Raw genomic sequence first — 17,048 nt, 5'->3', positions numbered from 1 at the left:
TGACATGATCGATCGAGACGTACTCTTATCCTCAAAAGGGCATACATGATTAAAAAAAAAAAAAAATCATACGGGACGCGATCAGAACATTACATGATCAGAGCAATGTATGTAACATTGCAAAATCATTTGTATTCTTCTCGTATGCGACAAAGCTTTTACAGAAATCTTAACACAACTTGATTGCTATTCCCGATCTGTCAACACGTGAATCAGAACAAAGTGCTCTCTTATCTTAACTGATGACAACTGAAGTGAAATAAGCCTTCACAGAACACACACACGTGTTGCTCATGTACTACGCTACTGTTAAAAACGTATTATGAATTCTAAACTACACTGTTTAGTTATCTAAACCATAACTCCTTTGAGATCTGATGCTACACTACATATGATATTTCAACAATTATTATTATTACACATAACACATGATAAATAGAAGAGTAAATATATCAAAACTATAGGATGATATACATATTACAAGGCAACATCATGAAAATATATATATATATATATATATATATATATATATATATATATATATATATATATATATATATATATATATATATATATATATATATATATACATTCTGCTCCGGATGAGCTTTCTCTTGTCTGTCTGAAGCCACACTTTATTAGGAAAAACAATTGAGCGTTGAAAAATCTTTTGAAAAAAATATGTATCTTAGCATTAAAATTTTCCATTGAATAAAAAAAATTTTACCTAAACTTTTGTAGCAGCTTAATTCACCATTTTCATCAAGAAAGATGACCTTTATAATTAAGTTCAAAGAATTTTTAGCTGCATCATCATTTTTTCATCCTGAAGGTCAAAAGCGCATGCACAACGCTTCGTGGGTGTATGATCTTTTCCCATTTTTTCCAATCCCGAATCGAATGTGTCCACCTGCTTTCGTGTTATTCTATATCTTCATCATTCGTAACTGTTTGTCACTACTTGAGATAAAGTGATTTCTCAAATTTTTAACTCACCTGAGCTGAAAGCTGGTGAGGTTTATGACGGGAAGTTTGTCCTTCGTTAGTATTTTTTGTAATTCTCCAGGGACACTATCATTTTCAACCAATTATGGCACAAAGCAACCTCGGGTAAAGGTGGTTCAAGTCTCCTCCATGGAGATATAGTTTAGAAGTAGAGAAAAATAGAATGGTGCCATTTGAAAATCTTCGGAGATATAGTTTAGAAGTAGAGAAAAATAGAATGGTGCCATTTGAAAATCTTCTCTAGAACTTTTATACCAGGTGTGACAATACCAAGTGAAAGCTTCCCTAATGCAAACTTAAATGTTAGTAAATCATCCACCATGTGGCCTGGACCAGGCTCCACAGTTTTCCATAGGAGTGTGTTGGGAAAATTGTTTTAAATCTTCTTAAGAAAAAAATGGTTACTGATTGTCAAGTAATTATGCAACAGCCATCAAGTGTAGTGGATATCTTAGTTTATTTAAACTTTCCTCCAGAGTCCACGATGGGACCACAATGAGGGTCCAGAGATGTTTGTAGTTATACGTAGGAAAAATCCGTTATGCTTTCAATTGTAGAAATCTTGCTCAGGTGAGCACTGTGGCACTTCGGCCTTTTCTCTTTGTTTGCAGTGATTTCACTGCCCACTGTAGATCCAGACTCTTTTTCTGGTTCCTTCTTGAGTTTGCTTCTATTTCTTGTTCTCGTTTTTGCTCTTCCGATGGTGGTAACAGGAACAGGTTTTTAAATATTATTGCTCGGAGTTGTAGTTGGGGTGGTGTTGATGTTGATGTTGTTCTGTTTCTTCGTTCCCGTTCAAAATTTTCTCTAACTTTCATCTGCTGTCGTTTTGGTGTCAATTTTTTTTTACCTATTAAATTCTATAACTATTTTGAGAAAAGTAATTTCTTTTCCACATTGTCTTTATTTTTGCAGATTACCATTTTATCATGTCAATGTCTCTATCACTTCATTCCACCTGTCTTCACACACACACACACACACACACACACACACACACACACATACACATATATATATATATATATATATATATATATATATATATATATATATATATATATATATATATATATATACTTTGTAGTGTTTCTTTCCTTATGGATGGTTTTTTTTCCTTTCCATATTTCAAATTTCCAACGACGTACTATCGTGTCTTTCCTTCTACAATTATTCTTCCCTTTAGTTTTCTTATTTCAGTAATATCATCCCATTGCACTGTCACTACAACTTTACATCCACGAGATTTTAAATAGCGACTCGTGACTTCTTTTAAATCTTCCGTTGTTCTCACCAACAAAACCCTGTGGCGCCTGATGATTCGAATTTTTTCCTTTAGAAGTATTTCTTCCTACTCCGTGTTTCCCCATAACTCTTCTTTCTTTTCTTTCACTCCACCCAGGAACTTCTGTTCTCTCCACTCCATCTTCATCTTTCCCTCCACCCACTCCTCCCCCTCTTCCTCTCCCCCTCCCCCCTTGTGGGCGAGGCAAAGGTGTCTAGAGGGTCTCAGCCAAGGCTCAGCTGGCCACCGATTTGCCTCGTTACTTTGAACTTTTGCCTCCCTGACTTTGTCTGGTCTCCTCTCCCTCCCCTTCCAGTCCCCCCCCCTCCCCGATTCCCATTCCACCTTCCCTTGATTCCTGAAGGGCCTTGGGGAGTCGAATTCCCACCACATTTCCACTAACGTTTCCTTACTCGACCCTCCCTGTTTTCGTCCCAACACCTGAAGAGAAACGTTTCGCTTAACTTTCCTGGAGGTAAATGATATGGAAACAACTCGTTTCGTACCTGTACTGCCCTTGTTTGTTTTGACAGATACTTGTTTGTTTATATACTCATCCATTTCCCAAAACAATTTAGTTCAAGGAATGAGCCTGTGTGGGTATGAAATTAATTTTGTTTCATTTTATGTGCTTAAATATATGATCACGTCGTGCCAGGTGCATCGTTATCATCGCTGTTATTATATAAAAAAAGAACACACATGCACACAAACGCCCACCTTGAACATCAAAGCCGCGAACTGACCGGCACAAAACCACACTTTTGAGTTAACCGTCACCTAAGAAGGCTATTCCACTAACACACTTCCCGTCTTAAACGGACCGAGCTTGATTGAGTCCGTTTCGACCTCATAAAAATCAGTAAGAGGCTTAGAGCCAGATTTTGTTTGTAGTTTGTCAGAATGTTCTTGACGTCCCGTTGCAGCATGTATTTGTTTTAGTCGGTCAATATTTGGCCATAATTATGAATACTAGAGTACATTGTATTCTGTATATCACATTGAAGTAGGGTTGGCACTTCTCTGAAGCTGAAATGGTTGTATGTTTCAGTGCGAGTTGTTATATTGTAAATGTATGATCGAAAGTTGATTTTTCTCTATGTGGACAATGGGTTGGCTTTATGTCAGTTTTGAGTTGGCATGTGAAAGTTGAATTGAATCTGATGTAGTATTATGTTGATGTTGAGTTGAGTCATATAGGAACGGAGATATGGTACCGATATGTTGTAGTTTTCTTGGGTGTAGTTTGAGCTGAGTGAACTTCATCGTAAACCGAGTTGGCTGTGTGTTGGAAATGAGTAAAAAATGCGGGCGTCAAATGAGCTTACAGTGCATCAAGGAAAAAAATTAAAAAAAGGGGCTCAAAAGCAACTATATGGATCCAAGCACAGAGATATTCTGTTTAGTGTATAAGGAAATTGAGTAATGATAAGAATGTCAAAAAAGTTTATTTTATGTGATTCTTTTGTTAAAGAAAATGCTCCATACTTAATTTGCTCCAGTTTATTAACTACCATGTTTATTGTTCGTACACAGTGACATTGGCAATTGTCTTGAATTGCTCTCATTCATCTAAGAGTAAAACTAAATTGAGAATTTTTTTTCTCTCTTTTTTCGCATTTGGTACGAAAAAGCAGGTGCATGGATTTTTATCATTTGTTTTATCTGCCTATTTCGTGGCTCCATCAACACCTGGGCCAAATTTTCCTTTACCAGTTGGTAGTCCAGAAAAATCTTACACGGTTATGATGTATTTCCATTTCAATTTGAGAGAGTAATTTGAAGTAAATTTGTTTTTAATAGTTAGTTGTCAGTTGCAGATATGCATCTCAGCTTTGATTTCTTCATTAGTAACGTTTAAAGTGCAGCATATTTGCAGGTGTCCTTCGTAAATGTATCTTTTAAAACAAAAACAAAAAAAAGTATCTTCCATTCATTTAACTTGAAAATTTTATCTCAGTCGTGTTTATGCCGGGAAGCCAACATTGTCTTTGCGTCTGGGATTCATTGTTTCTGCGGTCGGTAGCCGTTGTTTGTATGTGCAGAAGCGCTGGTTGGTTTGTGCGTCTGCGAGCCGGTGTTTGTGTATGTCGGATGCGTGACTAACCGTTACCGTTACGGGGATCCTTAAAAGTTGCCTGGTTTGTGGAAGATTTACGTCTGGTAATAGACACATTATGACTTGCTGATTTTTTCTAAGTAGGAAGGAAAGGAGTGGCGGGGAGCGCGAGACGGCTAATTTTATATGGTCTGGTGTGTCTTCAACGGAAACCCTAGTTATGATCGGTCTCATTATCTCGCACGGACATGTTGGAGTCCTTCGTTAAGATTCCTCGAGAACGCATTAAGCGATATGAGGAATTTCGGGTTATCAAGTTCTTATGTGCGGATGCAATTTTCCTCATTATCTGAAGTTTCAGCGCATTCAGCTGGAAATTTTCCCCCTCCCCCTCCCCTCTCCCCTCCCCCTCCCCATCGCTCCGGTGCTGTTTGTGCTTTCTCCCTCTTCCCAGGTATGTTTGCTATTTTTTTATGTATTTGTTACTTTGCTGTACTGTGTTTGTGCTGCTGGTAAAAAAGGAAATAAAAAAAATATACGGATTCAATAATTTTATTTGTGTACATTATAAAGGAAGAGACTTGCATTTTGACTTCAGACTAGGCACAGAATAATATTCGTTTCCACCAAGTGTTCGCTTACAGCACATTGTATTTGAATAGTTCCTTTATTGTATGAGAAAAATAAATTTGTGTCAGACGAGAACAACTGGTAGATATTTTTGTGTTCAACTGTATATATATATATATATACATATATATATATATATATATATATATATATATATATATATATATATATATATATATATATATATATATATATATTATAGTCTCTCTACTGTAATACATCTGCTTACTATGAAACTGTTCGGACGTAAAAGTAAAATTAACACGAAAAAACAATAAATTTCGGCAGGCGCTACTTCTGCCCTGATCACTGACGTATGTGGAAAAAAGTCAGTAGACTTACCGGTAGAGAAGAAACAGAACAACAATTTCTGAAATTAAATCTTGGATCATCCGATGTCTTTGGTGTTACGGGCCTGTTTGGAAGACCGATCAGATACTGTAGGTGGCTAGAGATGACTTCAGTTCAGCAGGAAGTGGTCTTCCACGCATTGTATATTCCATACAGATACTGTAGTCACCGACCTACTTCCCTGTTTACCGGAGATAAGTGCAAAAACAGTGTCAGCTGAAATCAATGGTATTCTTTATCGTTTATATTGACCCTCTCTCTCTCTCTCTCTCTCTCTCTCTCTCTCTCTCTCTCTCTCTCTCTCTCTCTCTCTGTATATATATATAATGTGTGTATACACATATATATGAATATATATATATATAAATGCATGCAGAGAGAGAGAGAGAGAGAGAGAGAGAGAGAGAGAGAGAGAGAGAGATACTTCTGCTTCCGTAAGTGCGAGCCACCCGTCTTTTACGTTTGTAATAGCTTAGAAGTGACAGGATATTTAACGCCGGTCAGCTTTTTATGCACCCACACTTTTTTATTATCTTTTTTTCTCTCAATTTTCTTGCCTCTTGGTTTCATTCACTCTGACACGTGTACTTTCTTCCCTTCAATTCCCCATTTCCTCTTTTTATGCGTCTCCTCAAGCGTGTTCGTTTAGCAGGTAGTATTCTGCTTCAGTATTCTCTCTCTCTCTCTCTCTCTCTCTCTCTCTCTCTCTCTCTCTCTCTCTCTCTCTCTCTCTTTATATCCAATCCTATATTCTCTTCGTCCTTCCCTTTTTTTCATTTTCTCTTTCTCCCTCCCTCTCCCGTACTGCTCCCATCCCCCATTCCGTGTCGTGAGCTCATCAGCTGTAGGTGATGAGGAGCTAACCGCCCTTTAATTCCCACTCCTAAAGGGCCATTGAAGAAAGCTGTTGGTCACTTAGAAAGGAGGGAAAGAATGGGAGGGGAATTGGAGAGAGAGAGAGAGAGAGAGAGAGAGAGAGAGCGGGGCGATCCTTATGACTATTTTTGAGATGTGTTCTTAGGAGAGTTCGGGCTGCATCTCGTGATTATACTTGTAGAATTGTATTTTGAGTATTCAGTTTGTTACGAAATGCGTTTTTGTTGTATTTTCATCTTTCCAGGAAGCAGGTTCATTTCTTCCCACCAGGATTAGGCCCCATTCCTTTCAAAATCTCACTTTTATAATGATAGGTGAGGACATCAACTGGAATCATCTTGGACACATCATCGATCTTTGCATAGATATATGCATGCATTGGTGGCAAGGATTACTGACGGTCTCCTCATATATATATATATATATATATATATATATATATATATATATATATATATATATATATATATATATATATATAAACATTATATAAAATTGTTTTGTCCTTCCGTTTGTTGTCTGTTGCAACAGCAGCGAAGAAATATTCTTCCCTTATTTGTCAAAACAGGAATAGACGGTGTGGTCGGAAAGCTATGAACCTGAAGATACTTCCCTCCAAATTTATCTGAATGTTTCCTACAAAATTAAATGGTATTGTTTAGTCTCGGATTCGTATCTGTACCGGTTCTTATTTATTAAAAAAGAGGCTGGCGCTTTGCTAGACGATTGTCGAGTAAGTAAAACGTCTAGTATACACAAGGACGTGTATGGTGGCTGGCGTCAGATGGGGGAAATCCCCCATTCAACAATGGTGTTGGTACGGTATTGAGATGGAATCGAAACTCCCCCAGGGCTTTATCTTGTGTGTGTGCGTGCGTGTGTCTAAAGGGAGTTTAGGAGGCTCCGTAAGGCTTGTGGGGGGAAACTGAGTGCAGGAGCAATGGAGGAAGAATAAAAGAAACTCGACTCTCCCTTCTTGAGGGCCAAGAGACGAAATGTCCCGACATGCTGATGTCCACCCGGTGGAAATCTCCATATTGTGTTTGCATTTTATTTCCTTCTTATGAACGGGAGATGACGCTTAGTGGATGGAAGGTCCTTACGAGTTACTTACATATGTTGCAGTGCCGCGCTTGGACTAAGGAGACCGATGTTTTCGTGCTTGCTTCTGCCTGTCGAACGAATTTTTTATTCTGTTTTGTTAAAATACCGTTGATTACGGATTGTTCGTTTGAGGACAAAAGTGTATGTTAATCCGTTTCTTGGCGAGTATTAGAAATTATTTATTTGTAAAACTGCCAAATAGCACAATGATTTTGCTCATGAAAATGTTACTCGCTATTTATCATATTTCAGGTGTGTTAAGGAAATCATTTAGTATGTAAATGCATCGTGGAAAAATTCTCTCTCTCTCTCTTCTTCTGATTTTTTTGCGTAGGCGTAAATCAACAGATTTGCAAAAATAATTAGTAGGTAAAGTGAAGTACTGCTTTTATAACGACGTCATTTACAGTGATTTTGCTGTTATTCATATTCATCCGACTGTCTTCACATCACACCCTATAGGGGCGTATGCCATCGGTGCACCTTACGTGGTGCAGTGTAGGTATTACCAGTGTATTTGTTCGTCCTTTAGGCCCTAGCTGTATCCACCTTTCAGACTTTTACTTTTCCTCCGTCCCAGCCTTCTTTCTTCAGTCTTACTGGCCTAAGCGCCAATCAGCCGAAAGTGCGTTACATCGCATCAGCTGGTGCTCATCGGAAGCTCTGCCCAGAACTGATCGTCTCTCAAAGTGTCTTGAAAACCGGCCTTTGTTTCTCCATAGGAATACTGTGTTGCGGGTAACTGACCGAGTCTCGTACTTCGAAAGCCAGTCATTTCAGCCCCACCAGGTCATTCAGTGCTGTGCATCATTACGATTGCGGACCGCATTTGCCAATAACGTGATCGGCATTCTTTTTCATTTTTGAAGGAAACTATAACGTTGTGGGTTTCTCTTTTCAGTGTTTTTAGTTACGTCGATTGCGTTGTTATATATGATGTGGTATTCGTCATTTTCAGGAAATGCACAGTATTTAAAGGTGTGGCGTATTTTTTATTTTGTGTTTTACTGAAATATATTTTACAGATTAGCATAATTCTTTTTAATATTAAATAATTGTTTGCATATATGTAGAATCTACTGGTCACTTTTACCAGACACATATGGAATTCTAATAGCCACAGTGCCCTCTTAACTTCTCGAATTCTTCGCGCTTTTTTGGATATGCTTGTAACTACAAAGCCGTAATATCCAAACAATGTTTGTAATATTTGAAATTTGGAGTTATCTGGTCTGTGACAAATTTTCCTCTTCAATCTATAGAGAGTAAACTTTCACAGTGTAAAGGATCAGTAATTCGAAGGATATAATTTAGTTCCTTTTTCTTCTAGAATATCCATTCTTGATTCTCATATATTTTACTCGATTCGAATATTAATATTTATCTGTTCCTTATTTTTATTTAGTTCAGATAAACTTTATCGTTTTGGTCTGAACATTTTCAAAAAGTCTATTTTATATGTTTAAGCTTTATTTACGTTTCATTTCACGTAACTGACATTTCCCTGGAACTTTATCGTAGCCTGAATACTGTTTGCTTCCAGCTGTTTGTTAACAGAAAAGTATGAAAGAACATTCTGGCAAGAGTTACAGATAAACAAGGGGGAAACTATTTGGATAGACTTATGTACTGTACAGTAAGTTAGAATCCCTTTTTATGCGAACATAGAAAAACGTAGAGCAAATGGCGGAGAAAGAGGAAAACTAACTAGTCAATTAGCCTCTCACATGATCGACCAGTAAAGGATAGAAATGAAAGAGGAATGGAAGAAGTGAGGAGTCTGTTTGGGGAGGACATTGTGGTATTAGCATGTATTGGTAATCATTAAGGGAGGTGAAAGAAAATAAACAAAAGAAATCTTAGATCTACTCTTCTCCGAGAGGAGAAAGAAACGGAGAAAGCAAGTGAGAGTGATAGGAAAGATAAGAAAAATGGTTGAGAGAGAGAGAGAGAGAGAGAGAGAGAGAGAGAGAGAGAGAGAGAATCAGCGTTAGAACGAAGCATCGGTAGCAGCAGCAGCAGCATCTTGGAGAGTAATCCCTCTGCCGGAGTCGCTCGTGGAATCCTAATTGTTCCCATTATCATTACGTCCGTTATTAATACAGCCTCGCTTTTATTTGGATCTCTCTCTCTCTCTCTCTCTCTCTCTCTCTCTCTCTCTCTCTCTCTCTCTCTCTCTCTCTCACAATATCCTTATTACGGTGGTTCCACGCTAATGCCCTTCCTACCCTTTCCATCCTCATTCCCTCTCCCTGCCCCCTCCCCTCCCCCCATTGTTTATCATGCTTCTTTTATTACTTTCTTGAGCTGTTGCAAGGAGAGCGTCCGGACAGGAGAAGTATTGCACTTTTTTTTCGAGTGCAAGGAACGCGACTTTATTACGTCAGATGTATTATTCATGTCCGTTGTTATGTATATAATGTATTCTGCCTTGTATCAACGGCTGTATCGACCATTCTTTGTGTTTTATGCCTTTTGCATCTATCTCTTATCATCTGTACGTAATCAGTTCTCGGTTATCCGTCCCCTGATCAGATATTTTCGTCCTTCTTCACATGAGTCGAGTTCGAAGGGAATTGGACAGACGCTGACTGAGGAAGAGAGCCATAGACACCAACAGCTGCTTGTTTTTAGGCATGTGTTTGATATATATATATATATATATATATATATATATATATATATATATATATATATATATATATATATATATATATATATATATTATATATATATATATATATATATATATATATATATATATATATATATATATATATATATATATATGCAGTATATATACATACATATATATATATATATATATATATATATATATATATATATATATATATATATATATATATATATATATATATATACACATATATATCTATATATACATATATATATATATATATATATATATATATATATATTGGTAATTAGTAAAGGGATTAATCAACTCTTGACTGCCAACTCAATTTCCATCTCCCATAATTGGGTGTCATACTGTTAATATATTAGTGCGCCCAGTCACCTCATTACTTACTAACGGGGGACGTTGTTGTGAGCAGTGTTTAAGCTATTATTTTTTAAAAGTTCTGCGAAGCCTCCTAACGGCCAAACTTTGCGTTATGCCCGATACTGGACTAATAAACAGAACCATATACCTGATGGATAGTAACCACAGAATAACGTACCTATAAGCAGAGTACAACAGTTGATCAGTCATCGTAAGTGACACTATCGTAAACAAAAATGTCTGAATGATGTGACTGTAAGTTGAACCACTTGCAAGTTGGGACGACTTGTTATTAGCTTTCCCTTCAAAAAAGTGCACTGGTTATGCAGCAAGTTTTCTTGTTATGTATCCAAGGCACCAGATGGGATAATGGCAGGTGATGTCAGCTGACATTCGAGATGCATTGGGTCGTTCATAAACACCAAAATAGGTATCTGGAGCAAGGTCGCCAAACGTCGTTGATTTTGCTGTTAGACCAACAACCATTCGTCTTTATATACAGATATTGTACGCTAATATCATTGGTATGTTTACGCAACACAGTAATGACATAATGCAAGAGTACTTCTGTCGACACACGGATATTTCAAGTTATTCCTTCAGGATCTGGTAAGGAAGCCATTTAGACCGATGGCATTTTCCCCTTTGTATTATGTCTACCGGTCAGAGGTTTCCCTTGAGAGGGGCTGGGCCAGAGAAAAACAAAACTTCAATCACTGCGACTTGCTTCCACTTATATCATATATTTATTGTATCATATTTCTTCCTTTACTTTTCCCTTCCCTTTGTCGGTTATCCGACCCCTCGGGCCCCTCTACGTTACCAATGAAGGATATTATGCAAATAGAATATTGGTTGTTTTGTCTTATTTGTCCCCACCACCCCCGCGCCCTCTCTCTCTCTCTCTCTCTCTCTCTCTCTCTCTCTCTCTCTCTCTCTCTCTCTCTCTCTCATTTTTTATGGCCACTGTGCCGGAGAACGTTCTCAGGGAGGTAAAGAGATGACCAGAGCAGATTGATTCCTTGATATGTAGGTGATTACTTGAAAGGGGAGCTGGGAATTGCAGCCCAGCCCCTGAGACCCGCGCACACTCAGCTTCATGACCGTATTTCTTTATACATATATTTTGCGTGAGTATGTCTTCAAACATATTACACGCGCGCGAGCGAGCACACACACACAATATACATATATATATATATATATATATATATATATATATATATATATATATATATATATATATATATATATATATATTATATATATTATATTATTTATATTTATATTTATATTTATATTTATATTTATATTTATATTTATATTTATATTTATATTTATATTTATATTTATATTTATATATGGCTTGTATCAGTTTTGAGACTGCTACAGGAATTTAGGTACAATTAAAATGACTGGAATTACAAAAATATAATTATCCCATATCAGTATGATGTACACCAGGCCGAATGGATGGAGACCAATGACGGATGTTAATTATATCCGCTTTCTGATTAACTTTAGTTATTACTCAAAAATTCAAAATAACTTCTGATATTTACCCGGATATTTCCGGCCACATGCTCATTAGTCAGTAATGATTAATATCCTAATAAAACTGGAGTTTCCTGTGAATGAAGTGGTATGCTCACAGAGTTTGGCCTGATGTTTTATAGTGGGGAATAACGCTAATCATACCAAATTAAGTTGGAAAATTGACTCTTCTCGATAGCCCCCTCAATATCATGACATTTTTTATTCTTTCGTGCTGTGTAAATTGGGAACTGTGGCTACTGAACGGAAAGTTTCTCTTTGACAACCTGTATTATTGAATTGTGATGTAGGTTACGTTTTAACTGTCTTTTAATTGTCTTTTATGTTAAAGTTTCAGTCGCCATGTTATTCATAATTTCACTAAAATAAAGATGGAGACGGCGACGATTTTTTTTTTTTTTATTTCCAAGTCGATTTTCCGCTACGGTTTACCCTTATTATAGTGTATGTGTATAGTTATTCATTATTTTACTCTTGTATTTGGAGCCTTGGGCAGTTTACGGTTCATTCAGTATAAATGGTCATTTAACGTGTGATCAGTTTGGGAAATTTATTATCTCCCCCAACGCAGAAAGTTTTCTCTCATTACTTCACAAGTCACCCGTGGGTTAATGCAATTGTCCTCGCTAATTATTTGCTCTAGATGTGCACAACTTTTTGTTTTCGATCCATTAATTCCCCGTCAGATATAATACTACTTTGGTGTCGACTAGAAGTTGATCTTATTTAGAAGTCCACGTGATATATAAAGTATAGGAAACAGAAACAAGAACGACAGCAGAAAAAAACCGCGCGTGAATAAGCATCGCGACGAACGAACGTGAGAGAGGGCGGGAGACGACCAAGGGGATGACGCCCCGTAGAAGTTTTTCGGGAGGTCGTCGTTTAGATAGACATTCTGGAACAAGTGAGGCCGAGAGTACTGGAACAATGCTGCTACTGGAAGTGAGAGGAGGTGGACAATGTCGGGTCGGGGGTCGGCCGTCCCCAGCGGACGCATAAACACCGCCGCTGGGGGATACTTGACGCGAGTCCAGGATTAACTTCGGACACTTAACGTCGGTGCCGATAGTTTGTGTCTCCGGAAGGTCGAAAATGGCCTGCCGGCTATCGACGTCCTTCTGGGTTACTGGTCATTGGTCTTCTGGAACAGGTCTTCGCTTTTTCTTTGGTTTATTCTTTCCTCTCCTCCTCTTGCTAATATGCCGTGCACGTTGGATGCTCACTGGATTGAATTGGTGTCTCATTCCCTTTTTCATTTTGTTGCGGCAGATTCTCCGTAATCCCGTAAGAAATGCGCGAAAGCTTTCGGTGACCTTTTCCCCACGGGAAGAAGGTTTTCCCCCTTTCTCCTGGACTGGACGTGGAAACTTCGATAAACCGTCGGACGCAACTTCTATAGATCTCTATAGACCTTCGTCGGACGCTCATTTGACTCGGGGAGGATTCGTTTCCGAAGTATTACCACCCGCTCTTCTATCGTGGGTTTTATTTTATTTTCTTTTATGAGATACATCAGGGCCATCTCAGACCGTTCCTTCACCCCACTTCTCCCGCTTTTTCTTACCTCCGTGTGCATTATAATCCCCGTAACAAGGCATTGATAATAATGATAATAATAATAAATTTGTCCTTGATTTCTGACGATATTTCTGTTTTAAGATTTCTCTCTAGCTGCTTAAGTAAATTACTTAGAATTTTTGGATCAGTTTATGTATGTATGTATATACACTGTATATATATATATGTATATATGTAAGTATATACATATACATACATATATATTATGCATATATATATATAAATATATACATATATATTATATATATATATATATATATATATATATATATATATATATATATACTGTATATATATGCAGATATGCACATTCCCATGTCATGGGAACTATTGTAATGATTAGAGAGCAGTATATTTAGCAATGATACACGATTTAGCTGTCAATACCTTTGTATGTGGAGCCTTCGTTCCTCATGTAAATACACATTACTTAGCCTTATCAGATCAAACTCTAAGGATGGAAGCCCACTTTATCTGTCATCAGCATTTGCCTTTGACTTCTGAATTTGGATTCCAGCCCCTGTTACACCTCTTCCCGATTCTAAGCTACAGTGATTTTTTTTTTTCATTGCTCTAGATCCTTGTTCATAGTTTAAAGTTCACTTACGACTCGTATAAGCCTATTTCATAGGTAGTTACCGATGCATTCCACTCTCGCTCCCTATTTGAAACGTTCGGTGTTTGAGACCGTCGGGTTCCGCCTCCCCAAGATTCCTTTCCCATTGTTTTGGGGAATAAATTATGGAAATTAATCGCCGAAACCTTAATGCTTTCAAAGTCCGTCCTCTTTATCGAGCATATTTATTGGTTCCGAGAGGCGTTGTTAACCGGGACGTCGCTTAATATTCACTGGTATCTCGGTACATTGTATTATGAATATTCAAACCCTGGCATGCGGAGAATACCCAAATTGACGGAGTCGCGTTCGAGAGGCTCTGGCATCTCCGTATGCAAGACTGGATGTAGATTTTACCAGCAATATTAATTACTAGTTAAGTGGCTTGTAAGTTGAATTGATAAAGCGATATCTACATATGTTTTGGGTCCCAGCCTCGCCTCCCTCCTCGGCATCGCCAAGTTGCTGCCTTTGTCATGGCTCAGTCGTGCTGGGCTCTGACTGACAGATTTTTCTCGTGGGAGTCTTTTCTGCGTCTGGCGAAGGGGGTCCTCGAGAGAAATTGGGCGGTCTCCTTTGGCTCATTTTTTTGCTATTTCATGAATTGAATGATGATTTCTTTCACGATCGTTTCGGATATTCAACGGAAACACGGCTCGAATTCTGACAGTTTTGATAAGAAATGACTGGACTACAGATATCAAGCAAATTTCAGATAGGATTAGTTTGACAGATTGTGTATACATGTAGGACTTCGGATTGTGCTATTGTATTTGACCAGGTGTTTTAGAGGGAATGGTTGCAGCGGAGTGTGTCGTCTGCGATGTATTTCTGGCAGTGGAGTACAATAATGATGAACTTCCCCAGGTATTTTAATTAGTCACAGAACCTTCCTCTTTCATGAGAAATTTAGAATTGGTATTCTGGAGAATTAGGGTAATTGACACTTCTCATTTTACTTGCAATCGTTAATGTTAATAGAATTTTGAGTGTTTACCCTGCTGTTTCGGTGCTAAAAGGCATTCTTTTCTTCAGTTGCTGAGACCTGAAATGCCATGTATCATGGTATAGACCACATTAACAAAATATAATTTAGCAAACCTCCACTTACATGTGCCAGTTATTTTAAGGAGATTCTGCAATAGCCCATATAGAAACCTTGACGCATCTACTCATGATTAACATACGAAATTCGATTTTATCTGACTTTCAGTAGTCATAGTAACCTGTAATGAAATCTTTAAAAACTCTTTTTGTTTTCATACTTATGAAACGAACACCAGAGTTCCTAGTATTAGAGGAATGACTGTGGATACCATATCCGCTTTTTGTACGACGAAATTCAATACTCGACAAAATTAGGTAGGGTTCGTGATTTTGTTTTCGTCTTCTCTTTAAGTTGGAGTGTCTCACAAGTTACCTCCGTGTTACTGAAATTTTCGAATATAAATAGAACCAATAAACAGCTGAAGCTTTAAGTAAGACCTCGACCTGCCACCTTCCTATTGAAGGCGTAGATAAATTACCCATGAAATGAAGAATTTTACGACTACCTGCAGCTGGGTGGGTTAGCTCGTTTATTTTGGACTGAAGCTTTGAATAGTATTGCTTGTCAAGGATGGCCATTACGGTTCTCGTGCAGACGGAAGAATTTGCACAGTTAAAACTTTCTTCCGTCCTGGTTTGGTAAGGGCCACGGGAGGGACCGGGAACCCCCGCCACGGGTCATGAAACCTATTTTTAGGGGCTAACTTCATGCTGGAGTTGGTGAGGCCTTGCAAGTAAATGAGGCTGCTCGGTTAGTAGATAGATACAAAAAAAAAATTTTTGACATTTAGGTGGAAGTACAAGTACGTGCAGAGTTCCGTCGACTGTGACGACGATCTAAGGGCTGCTGAACAGATATATTTATCAGTTACCTATGTTCGTCTGGTGTGGCTACCATAGACGAAATGGGTACTCATAATCCTAACTACCTTTATCAGTACCGAAGTCTCACACTCCCGATGTATCGTATCTTTCATATGTAGTTGAATCGAAAAATCGTCTTAGTACCGACAGAAAACTTATTTCGTTGTGGGTACGCATTGTAATTAGCTGTAACTGTTCCTGCGGATTAGGGGAGTATCAGTTTCTACGTATTACGGAAGATTCAGAAGGTTGTGTCACAGGTGTCATTGTCGCAGAAGTGCAAAATACGACGACGCGTCAGTCAGCTTCGCTCATCACCCATTCCGGTATCCCTGGATAGTCCTGCCCTGCCCTGCATTTGGGAGTTGGCGCTTTGGTCGCATCCGTCCCTCCGTACTTTATTTGCATGGGCGAATGCTGTCGGGGAGTCTGAAGGGAGCACCTGATGTGCGACTTATCGAGGTTATTTTATTTCTGAGCGTTTCTAGCACTGTTGTGCAATCGAATGCTTTATGTTGTTTTGTTGCTTTTTGTAGATTTCGTATTAGTTTGGGTGGTTGTTTTGTGTATTTATATGTATTCAAACGCTCTTGCACGCACGCACACAAATATACACAAACAGAAACTCAACACACACTCACATACATATATACATATATATATATATATATATATATATATATATATATATATATATATATATATATATATATACATATATCTGTATAGTATGTATATACATATATGTAAAGTTCTGACTCATATCATACCGAACTCCCATTCTTTCAATTGAGAGTCCATACTCTCACTTGAAAGACTGGGTTCTGTCCCACATGTGAGACCAGAAATTTATTCTATGAAACACATTCACATGTCCTCATTTCCATACTATATATATATTATATATATATATATATATATATATATATATATATATATATATATATATATATATATATATATATATATATTATATATACATATACACACACATATATATATATGTATAGTGTATGCATGTATATGTACACATAATATATATATATATATA

At 37.6% G+C, this 17,048-nt stretch overlaps 1 protein-coding gene across 1 annotated transcript in view; it reads left to right on the top strand.

The window, feature by feature from the left end:
• trh (trachealess) overlaps nucleotides 1-17,048 on the top strand; it is a 1,401,459-nt gene that overhangs the window by 1,269,346 nt on the left and 115,065 nt on the right.

Source organism: Macrobrachium rosenbergii, chromosome 3 (genome assembly GCF_040412425.1).
Source record: "Macrobrachium rosenbergii isolate ZJJX-2024 chromosome 3, ASM4041242v1, whole genome shotgun sequence".
Lineage (NCBI taxonomy): Eukaryota > Metazoa > Arthropoda > Malacostraca > Decapoda > Palaemonidae > Macrobrachium > Macrobrachium rosenbergii.
The sequence above is the reverse complement of the archived record's forward strand: the minus strand, read 5'-3'. Positions and strand labels throughout refer to the sequence as shown.